This window comes from Pinus tabuliformis, chromosome 4_2, assembly GCF_031772625.1.
Source record: "Pinus tabuliformis cultivar Carrire ecotype Pingquan chromosome 4_2, CPIR1, whole genome shotgun sequence".
NCBI lineage: Eukaryota > Viridiplantae > Streptophyta > Pinopsida > Pinales > Pinaceae > Pinus > Pinus tabuliformis.
In genome coordinates this window covers 949,360,553-949,372,497 of record NC_142304.1, presented here as the reverse complement: position 1 = coordinate 949,372,497, position 11,945 = coordinate 949,360,553, and the positions used below count along the sequence as shown (strand labels likewise).

The 11,945-nt window shown below is 36.0% G+C and overlaps 1 long non-coding RNA gene across 1 annotated transcript; it reads right to left on the bottom strand.

Annotated features, from left to right (window-relative positions):
- Window positions 1-7,234: 7,234 nt before the first annotated feature.
- Window positions 7,235-8,842, bottom strand: LOC149172798 (uncharacterized). Its single transcript, XR_016259646.1, has 4 exons — window positions 8,639-8,842; window positions 7,888-7,943; window positions 7,515-7,683; window positions 7,235-7,384 (listed from the first exon to the last, which is right to left on the bottom strand). It is a non-coding gene; the product is annotated as an uncharacterized LOC149172798 (long non-coding RNA).
- Between the last annotated feature and the right edge of the window lie 3,103 nt (window positions 8,843-11,945).

The following is an 11,945-nucleotide window of genomic DNA, read 5'->3' as shown; positions in this document are numbered from 1 at the left end:
AATAGTGGTAGCATAGGTTCAGGGGGAGCATTCACATTCCACATTGTTGGCATTATGGTTGTTGAACTCAACTATTTCTTAGTTGCATCAGTCATTAGTGTGATATAACTTCTTCTGTCATGGTCTATATTTAAATGTGTTCTATTGGTCATATGATGTAATTTATTTCCCCAATATGCTTGGGATAGATGATGTAATAACTGTTTTATTTATGTCATGTATAAACTTTGGTATATCCCCACTTGGTTGAGCAGATGAGTCAAATATGGTGTATCCCCACTTGTTTGGGTGATTGATGTATGTATGAGTTCGTGGTCATAGGGAGGTCATACTATCCTTTTTTAGTTATAGTGTCATGTTATTATATTGAATCATCTCTCTGCATACTTGACATGTACTTAGGGGGAGTATGGATAGCATCATGAAAATGAGGAGAGTAGAGTGGTCCGCCCTTTGCCCTTGATATCAAAGGGGGAGAGTATTTGGGTATTTTGGTGTTGTATGGTATCTCTAATAGTCTTTACAGCTTCCAGTGGTCAACACAATCATGGTTTCCATTAAGTCGAAAGGGGGATGTTGTTGGCATTATGATACAAGTATTGTCCTTGATGGAAACTCTATAGGTCAACTCAGTTTTGATAAGAGGCTAACATGAATATCCAGAGGCAATAGGGTAGTGGTATAGAGGATCAGGAAGATGGACCTAAGGTCTGTTGATCAGAATAAAGAATTTGAAGGAAGAAGATGATGTAGGAGCAGTTTAAGAGATACACGCAGGTTCACTTAGTCCAAGTACCATATACACGCAGGTAATCAGAATAGAAATAGCGTATAATGTACACACGCACTCCCACAGGAGGAAAAGCACGTACATGTTGAAAACCATTTTTTTGGTCCGAGGTATTTGGTCCAAGGTATCTTTGGACCATGATATTGACGCTAGGTATTTAGTCTGAGGTATTCGGTATGTGGTATTTGGTCCAGGGTATTGGTCCTAAGTGGATTCGATCCATGGTATTGAGAAAGGCCAAAAAATATATAAATAAGAGAGGATCATAAGGCCACATGTGAAAGTGAATAAGATTCTAAGGAATACTTCTATCTGAAGTATATTTTATGTTGTAGGGTTATGTTTGGGACTAGATCTGAAATATTTATCTGCACCTTGAGTTCCATATAGGATGAGGATCATGAGACTTGAAATGAATTATTATTGAATGATCTCATATTGGTTGAGGCTAGATCCAATGTTTTGCATCTATTATATTCATTGTCTATCATGATATGGGTTTGTCTGAAGTCTGAAATTGCAGCAAAGTTATGAGTCAATATTTGCAGCTCTGTATGCAGGTTCATCTCGGCAAATGAGTGTATACATGTAGGTTATGTTCCTTCAAGTAGCGTATACAAAAGAAAGGCTTGATGTTTAGAGAGACTGATCTATCATATCAGTATTGTTGATTTATTGTTGCTGCTATTTTGCTATTGTCTGTCAATGAAGTCTTCTTAGATTTGAATGTAAATATGAATGCATAAGGAGGTTGATATTTGATTGGTTGTATAAGTGAGAAGAAGTGTTTTCTGTTGCCTGCCTATGTAAAGTTCTGTAAGTTGACAGTAGATGTTCAGTACACTACTAGTTGGTACAGTTTGTGATTCAGAGATTTTATGATTGAGAATCTTTATAGGTATACACAGGTTGGGCTGAAGGAAGTAGCATATAGACATAAGTTTTCATTATTGAAGTAGTGTATACAATCTGACACATGAATTTTTGAGGTTTTAGTTGGTTCTATATGTTGATACAGGTTTTTGGGTTCATCACAGTGTTTTAATGACAGTGATCTAATTGTTTCATATTAACTGCATGTTGGTTGATGAAGTTTGAGATTCTAAATTTCTGATGGGTTATTGATGAGTAAAGGTCTTCATATGTCTTGATATGTGCCAGAAGCATCTAGTTTGAAAATTCATGAAACATGGTCCCTGGAGGAAGAGTGAACTTTTCTATAGGAAAACACCTACATACTAGTAAACATATTAGGTATTACAAGATTTAGGGGGTTGTAGCTCCCTTCCAATAGAAGCTAGAGAATGAGAAAAGGTTGTAACATTCTACAGGTAGAGTCCTGCCTACTGGTATGAGTCTGCACTAATAAAATATTATGAATAGATTTTCTTATTATTAAAAGAAGAAAGAGACGACAACAACAGGTAGTTTTCACCCACATTGGGTTTCCACCTTAAATCTTGGTGTTCATGTGCATTGCTTATGTGTAATGGTTTATTATTTTTATACTGCAGATGGTTAATGTTTAATGATTGATGAAGTGCTGATGCACTAATTAAATATCAACATATGATGAATTAACTAAATCATAAGTTTACTACATAAACATTGGTTGCCTTAAAGACAGTTGTGTGTACACACTAGTTCCCCTCTCTGAACTAGCGTATATAAATATGATTATGAAAAAAAATAATTCTTGATCTAATAATACTGATTCACCCCCTCTCTCAGTATTATTTCCAACATCAACAAAACGAGCCTCTTTCTTTACTACCTCCACCCGAACCTCAACAAAAACTAGCTCTGTTGGCATTATGATACAGCTGTTTTCCTTTATGGAAACTCGCGTATATGATAACTAGATGATGTATCCACACATCAATTCAAAAATAATAAAGTGGTGCATGATGGAAACTCACATTATAATAGGTCAATTCACTAAGTAAACTAACATGGGTGTTTTAATTGTTAATCCCAATTTGTAGTCTTGGAAGTACGTCCAAAGTATATGGATTTTAGGTAATGTCAATTTCGGAAGACAAGCCGCAAAGGCTAAGGGAAATGCATATTACAAATAATTTCTAAGTTTAAAGAATCTAAAAAATCTCTGATTCAAGATGTGGTAACTGAAGGAAGAGGCTCCTAACATAGGGTCCTAGTTGTACTTTCCCATAGTACTGTCCTCAAGAAGAGAAACTAAAGAGCAACAGTTTGTGATGTGTATAAAGAAAGAGAAGAGGCTCCTAAATTCGGAGGTCTTGGTTGTCCTTTATCAAATTTCTACTCCATCACCATTACAATTACATCAAATCATAAACTGGAATTCAAAAAACAATTCAAGAAATGCAAAAGGATGATTTTTAGTTGTGATTCATAATTTGATAGAAAGATAATTTAACTTAAATCCTTGGTTGTCATTTCATACGCAAATTAGATTTTAAACCAAAATCATCCATAAATCATACAGAAGCCATAAGAGGTCTAAGTAACTTAATCAGAAAACTAAAAGAAGAAATATTGAGTCAAAACTATGCTCATTTATACAAAATTTAATCAAAGTGTACTTAACTTGGTATGGGGACCCTCCAACCTTACCTTGTACACCTGAAGAACTCTTCAGCTATAGATAACTTAATAGAGCATCCACAACATGAACAAAGAATAGAATAGTAGAAATGATTCTTTCAAATTATCTCAAAAGTCTACAGTAATCTTAGTACAAAATTACACTTACCCCCCTTTGAATGGTTCATAAACTCTGTTTAAGTAAAAAAACATAAAAAGACTTTGTTATAATGGCTCTAAGATTATTATCAATCCTAATCCATCCATATAGGTCTAACTCATTAAGTCTGGTTCACAAAATCAGGAAAAATCCCATAAAATAATAAATATGCTCCTTTTTACTAGGAATTCATGAATGACAGGTCAAGTTTGACTAGTGTTGACCGGGCCTAGTTTTTCTTAGTTTGACTGAACCAATAGGTGTTTCTTCATCTGTGGTCCCAATATTACCAAATATGTGCTCAGATCTCACCCATGTGTCCTGCACATATGAATTCCATGAAGTTATTATGAGAAATTTTAATGCAGTCCAAATTTACTCTTAAAGCACAATTTTTACAAAAATTGAAAAAAATTGAAAAAATTAAATTAGTTACCTAAATACTAAAATGAGGCATATATAGGTGAAATGGGATGGAATATGGTGGTAAATAAATGGATTTACGATAGGCATAAATGACCAAAAATAGAGGGCCAACATCTCCCCCTTGCTGATTCTCAAGCATGTCCTCATGCTTGTCTTTGTCTGATTGATCTTTTGCCTCTGCCCTGTTGTTCTACCTATGGATCTACATAGAAGCCTTTGCTTGCACTGCTTGAAGATATATAATAACCCTCTCCATTTCCTCCTCTATCAATTCACTTGGAGCTGCTTTTTTTTTTGTTTACACAAAGGATCTCGAATTTAAGCACATCGAAGGATTAACTAAACTCATTGCCATGTGAATAATGCCCATTACCATACTTTTGGAGATGTGCCTAAAATATTTCTTCAATTTTGAAAGAGGGTATTAATTTCCTTTATCTGAACCCTATTAGTGTCCTTATGCAACCCATACCTTTGTATCAACCAAACTATAATTTCCATTTCTCAATGCCCAATAACCAAAACCACTCTTTTTGCCCAATTCATGATATTGATAGGACATGAATTTTTTTTAAATATTTCCAAAGTAATGATCATTCAATTCTAGCAATGCCAGTGAAGTTGAAGCAATTTTCACATAAAGTTACATTGTACAAGTAGCAGCAAACCTTTTTAACCATTTTCTCATAAACTACAAACTAGGTTTCTTTGAATTTTTGCAAAAATATTTCTACCACTCCATTTCTTCTCTATACCATGTAAAATATCCTTCAATAGTGAATAATATCATGGAAAAATAATGACTCTGTTAAGAGGAGAATTTTGCTTGCAATCTATGTATAAATAACAAAAAAAATTGTATTTTGTGGTGTGAATATCAGAGAGGAAGAAAAACATTTTCTTGTAGATGATCATTTAAAAAATAAAAAAATAAACTAACATATGTGTTGTTTAGCAGGATTCTACAATCGATTCCCTTCTGTATACCCAAAAAATAATTATGAACTTTTGAACACTTTTTGTGATGAGAGAAAGGAAAAATATTTTGAGTTTGGCTTTGAAAATATCCTTTTTGGAAGATACTCTGTCAAAATGCCTTTGAAAACTGAGTTTTGGACACCTTCAGATTTGTGTTTAACCTTCTCTTCCTTTAATACCATAATTCCAAATGGAATCTTACTCTAACTTTAGAGATCCTCAAATCCCGAAATGAAAAATCCTTTCTGTTTCTTTAGAATTTTATTTTGGAAAATACTTCTCACTATCGTTCAAAATCAAAATTATAAACTCCTCTCTATCCTTCATAATTGATTTTAAAAATGAATATTTGTTCTTCAAAATCAGTTTTAGGAAGGAACTCTTCTCTATCCCTCAAAATCGAAATTGATATTTTAATAAATTCTTCTCTATCCTTCAAAATCGTTATTAGAAATGAATGTCTCTTCTTCAAAATCACTCTCTTCCCTATCTTCTTAGCACTTGAAATCAAATTAAATATTCACTTTATATGAACTTATTGATTATTCAGAAGTTGAGTTTTTAGATGTGAAGCAAAATTCTTGGGTGCTATACAATGGTCATTGGAGTTGTCTAAGTGCTCACTTGAATTGAGAAATCAAATCATGGAAGAAATGATGATTTGATGCTGAGTGCAACTAATACCACTAAAGTAACAACTTCACACCTAGAGTTTGAATGTAGACTTGGAGATTGAATGAAAACTTCCACTACATAGTTGGAAACTCAGATTTTCCACCAGCCTTTTGTTTGGAGTTTGTAGCGCCTTTTAACTGGAGTTTTATTCACACCTAGAGCCTGAATAACTCCACCACAGAATTGAAACTTGAATTGCCTCCAACATTTTGTTACTCAGAGTTTAATTTAACTACCACATCGTTTGTGAGCATTCAACTCAATCTTAAACTCAAGATCCGAACTACTTGAAAAGAAATCTTACTCGTATTGACTGTGAATTCTTAGGATATAGTTGGAGATCTGAACATTTTTCTTCGCGGTATTCTAATCACTCAGTGTTCTCCTCTGCTATTAAAAAATCACGCAAACCCTATTCCTTTGTTTCTATTTAACTGGGTTGCGTTCTTACCTGAGCCTACGTGTCAAAATATCGTTCAATTCAGGTGAAGGTACCATCCATATCTACTATTCTCTTCTGTGTAGATGACGAATTGTTTCTTCCCTCTGCGTGAAAGTGTTGGCTCTGTATCTTTATGCTTAATGATGACCATTGTTTTTTTTTTTTTTTATGGACGTTTGAACAGTTTTTGAATCCTATATGTGGCAACCTCACACTTGTTTCTTCCTCTTTTTCGTTTTATACTCCCATTGCCTTGCATCATTTGTATGCTCAAATCAATATTTGAAATGAAATTGATTTGTATACCACTACTTTGTACTATTTTTGCACCAAATGTTTTTCAAAATATTATAGATTTTGCCACCACCATGGTTTGAATCATATGCACCCCTTTTTAGTCCCTGCCATCTGGCATCCGGCAGGGACTATAGTAATCGATATGACCCCTACTTAGCATTACTTCACCCCTTTCTTTCTCTGTTATACGGCGGTTAGATGAAGGTTAGATCAAAGTTTCAAGGCTCTCTGCCCTCCCCGCCAGGATGCCGAAGGACTGCCATCTTATTTGGCCTCAAATCGAGGCATACAACTCAAAAGTTAGGAAAAAAATCGGAGGAGTACAGGTAATTACAACAAGTTCAGAAGTAATGCTATGTTTGCATTAGCATTAATTTGCCAACATTTAATGTTATCTTCTTCGTAACCAAATTTCCATGTTCCAATTGTTCTTGTGCATTGAACTACTTGCGTTGTGCATTGAACTACTTGCCATGTGCTGCCACAGCTGCCAGCATTTGCGGCGGCACAGCTGCTAGCTTTTGCGCTGCCTACATATTGACTCGGCGAGCAGAGCTACAGCTATAAGTACTAGTATTACACCCATAGACCACCCATAGACCGCTTCCCAGATGCATACTAGTATTATGCCCATAAACCTATAAGTACTAATATTACACCCATAGACCACCCATAGACCGCTTCCCAGATGCATACTAGTATTATGCCCATAAACCTTCCCAGATGCTAGATGCTGGAAGTTGATGGCTGCCCTCTTCCGCCATGCCTGGACCTGCTTGGTAAGCTCCATCAGCTTATGCTTATACTTATTGTCCACTGAGTCTGGCCCCTTAATCAATTTGAGACTGTTCTCAACCAAACCAGCCTCATCATTCGACGCTACAGCCTCATCATTCGACGCTACATACCCTGGACCTGGACCTGGACCTGGACCTGCTCAGGAGCCGAATTAACCAGAATCGGCCCCATCTTCAAAAGGGTATGACCTTCTACATGTAATATCTCTCATTTTTTCAGAATATTAATTCGCAACATTTTGAATTCTAATTTTCTGCAGAATGATCAATTTCCATTTATAAGTTTACATAATTGCTAAAAGCATCAAAATTTCAAAACTGTAAATCAAAATTTCAAAACCGTAAAGACAACATCTTAATTTTTTTGGGGTTACTGGTACTTACTGAATTTTACAGCTCCATTAGCATTGAATGCGGCTCCATCAGCTACTTCCGCATCCTCAAAAGTGACGTCAATGGTTGCTTCAATGAACTCCATTGCAATTCCTCGCATATTTGGGGTGATATCATTCTGTACAGTCTCCATGAAATTTGCCGAAGGCCTATTCTTCAACTGAAAGAAGTATCCATAAAAGTGTCAGTCGACAAATGCCCCTTTTCTTTTCTCAATTAGATCCAGCGAAAGCTAATTCTATTAATCCATTCTCACATGTACTTGAATCTATTGTCATTTTTGTCTACTAAATTGAATTGTTATCAAATATCAACTGGTGCAAGGAAATTCAAGACAAAAGAGATTATTATGATAACTTCCTACCTATTCTTAGAAAGGAAAAAAAGTCCATAAAAACTGGGATGTAGAGGAAGCTTGAGCTGCACTTCCACATTTCACAGTTAGTGCCCATACGGTATACTGTATCTATCTGGTACTTGAAGCTATAGACATAGATTGAAAATCATGACCCAGACTCATCTCCCATAATCTGCTGGCAAAATCTCGCATCCTGATTTTACACTAACTAAAGGAATGCCCATCTATACCTGTGCATCAATCAATCCACTAAATCCTCAAAAATATCATTTACTTATCAAATAAAATACAAAAACCAGCTACTAAGAAAAAATTGTACAGTGTGCCATGTAGTTTGGAATTCTTGAGATAATTTGAAGCTCTGTCGAAGCTCATAGAAAAGAAAATTACATCTCATTTGTCAGATACTCGATTCCAGAACAGTGGCCACTCAAAAAAACTAAAAAACTAAACTGAAAGAGCCCATGGCTCTCACTGTCCAGTAAAAACAGATCCCAGAAACTACTAATACTTATCCGTCAGAATAAGCAAGAGAAACATACAGAAAACCTCAAAATCAAGCTCTGTGAAAAGGGAAATTTCCCATATACAAGAGTTCCAGCTTTAGCTGCAATTCATCTGTGGCTATTCTAGTAATAGAACAGCTCAAAACTCCATGTACACTTCAATAAATGGGTCAGGATACCAGGTGCTACTGCATTCAAGTCTTCTGAGGTAAAAAACACCGAAAGAAATCAGCGGCGGACGAGATTCGAACCTAGACATCTCCATACTTGTGCCAACAGAGCAGCATAGTAACACAGTGACGAATGATATAAAGCCTCGCGCGCTGTTCCTTCACAAGGCTCATACACCGCCTGCTCAGGGACGATTTTCTTGCGTTATGCTTTGTAGTTGATGAGGATGAATTCTTTATGTAAGAAGAATCGGCCGAGGCCTTCTTGGGGGACTTCCATTTTTGGCCCCCTGCTGCTGACAAGCAATCGGTAGCAGCAGCATGAAGATTTATGACATCGCCTAAAACTGTGCGCCTGCTACTGACACGTAAAATCCATGCAAAAGGTAATACTTGTGTGTTGGAGCGAACCCTTCGTGCTCTAATACTTTTAGAGTCGTCGCATTTCCGGAGGTTTACGGTTCTCGCACTGCCTCAGGAGGGCACGGACTTATTTTATTGAATATAATGAACATGGACAGATCTTGTATTGTATTACAATGGAATATGGATGCTGAGGATAACTATGAATTATATTTTTGTTTTGTTAGCTTCTTGTAGTTGTCTTCAACTCTCTTGTTGATAACCCTTACGAGCACGCGCAACCTGCCTCCTAAATGGCGGAAGTTACCCCAATCTACATTTTTATTTTTCCATTTAAATGGTGGTTTATGGCCGACCTTTTATAGTAGCTTAGCACTGTAACTTTTATACTCTATGATCTACTCTGTAATTTATTTCATTTTGTAAAACAATTTTTCTCAAGAGGACACGTACAAGTTTTCTTTTGGCTCTATATTTACTTTAAAAACATTATATACACAATTCCCTATTTTTCATATGTGCCTGTCAGTTAAATGATAATATCATTGATGTACTTTCTTTTTGCTCACGCTCTCTCTCTAGTTTCATGGTACTGCGTTATGCTTGTGTTGTGCTCCTTGTTTTGCTAGTAATTTCCTGAAGGATTTACTTAAAATGTGATTCTAAACTACTAGTAGCGTCCAACATTCCTATTACCACATATGCACAAATTTATTTATTTACTAGACTCCTGCTAGTAATGGAAAAGAGACTCTTTATAGCAATCTCAAAGTGGCTAAATCGCAATGATTAACCAATGTTTAATTATTAATCTGTGATCCTTATCTTATTATACAATTTTTAATTTACTTTATGATTAGTAAGTTGCTTCAGATTCGCATATTTATTTATGCTCTTCCAAGGGTTTTTGTTTTTTAGCTATGGGAAATGACGAGTTTCATCAACTTCTCCCTTTTAGCAACCCATGGACATGTATTAATTTTTTTATTGATTAGTTTCTCTCTTACAGATAATGCCAACAAGATTCTACTATTCTACTACCATTAGTAGGGAAGCTCACTCAAACTCGACACGTCAAGTATTATGCAAACTCGACACATCAAGTATTATGCAGGCTGAACTTAGTGCAGGGACTCGCTGCTTCGCAGCCTCCCTTGTTTGTATATAGTATTATTTGCATACTTTATGTTTTTCATGATTTGAAACCATTGCATATATTATGTACCCTTATTACATACTCATATCATATTCATGCATATTTCATTTAATGATTTTTTTTTAAGTTTATTTGTCCTTGTCCATGTGTATAACTTATTATTCCTCCTTGTCCTTTAGGGTCATAATTCTCCCTCCTTCCTTTAGGGTCTTTCCAAATCAAATTCTTTTTAAGTATATTTTTAATGACACTAACTCTCTTTGTTCTTATTTTCTAGGCATATGAGACTAATCCTTTTGTTTTGTAGGCAATTTTCCATGAGGCAGAAATTTTTTGGCCCAAAAAGGAGATGTGGCCAAAAAGTTTGATAAAAAATGCAAATTAATTTGGTTGAGTGAATGATGAATTGATGAATGTAATGTTATAATAAGGTTAATTAATGTAATAAGGTGAATGAATAATGTAAGAGGTAAATATATATAATGTTGGGTGATGTAGGATATAGGGTAATGTAGGATAATGTAGGATGATATATACATGGATAGGGATACTATATATTCAAGTTCAAACTAGTTTATTGATGTGACCAACACGCAATTCGACACTATAATGAATGACAATATTATATGATTACGCTAATCAACAATTAAATGAAAAGTGTATGATTTGGGACTTAACACTGGTGATTAGAGTTTAATCATAGGATGGTTCTAGATTGCGGTGGGTGGCATTTATGATAGACACTAACGCTGCTGTGCTTGTGGTACTTGTCTTGGTTATGGTTCCCACTCCTTGTTTTATGCCAAAACCCTGCCTTCTATTGTCATTTTTTTTATTTTTGCTCTTGCGACTTTGCTGCGTTGAAGGTTTGGTCTGGAAGTGAGGTTTCATGATGCAAATGTATGGATGCAAGCCACAGCTCTGCGTGTGCCTAGCTATGGGTTGTGCTACTTGTTGGTATGGCACCTTCACTTGTCCTGGTGGCTTCGTTGCTCGGTTCCTTGGGCACAGTGTGATGGTTCCGCTTGTCTTTGTAAGAGAATGGCTACTATATTTGTCTATTCGGTTGATAAACTTGTATTTGCTCCATTGTTCTCATTTTATTGAGGTTCTTCTGCTTGTTAAATTTGATTAATGGGTTTGCATGCTACAGGTCACAATCACAGTGGCCTCCTCTGCTTCACAGTTCTCTTTAGGTAGGGTGTCTCTCCATGATTCGTTCTTCTCTTTGTCTTTCTCTGGTTCTAACGAAGACTGCTCCTCAGTCTCAGGTTGTCACCATGGATTATGGCTCAGTGGGTTTGCATTCTTTCCGCGTAGCTAAACCTTCCGATAAACTATTTGTTCACTGTACATACAATTCCTTATTCTTGTTTGCTTTTCGCCTTTTTCTTTGCTGACATTTGGGCTGACAGTGTTGCCCTGTTTTGATTGCGCAGTTCCGGGGTTTGCTCGTTGGCATGGTTAAGGTGAGCGCTACGGCTTTTTCCAGGTATGCTCTGCCACTGTTATCATTTTGCTTTTAATGGTTAGTCTCTGTCGGTTTGTTGGGAAGAGTCTCAGTCCTTGTCCGCTTGTAGTCCTCTATCGTCGCTATCCGACCTAGGTTAGTTTGGTACAAACCCTTGTTTGTATTCTGCAATTTTGTAATTTTGAAACACTGTTTTGGAAGGTGGCCATCCGAAACCCTCGCTCTTAGGGTTCTGCTGGTTCATTTGGTTCTTCTGTTGTTCGAAGGGTTATCCCTAGACTGTTATATGTATACAAATTTCTTTTGTTGTTGGAATGAAAAGAATTAAACAATTTATTTGGTTATACTTTGTTACCTTTGTCCTGGGTTTTGTTGCTGAGCATGTATAATCTCGTTCT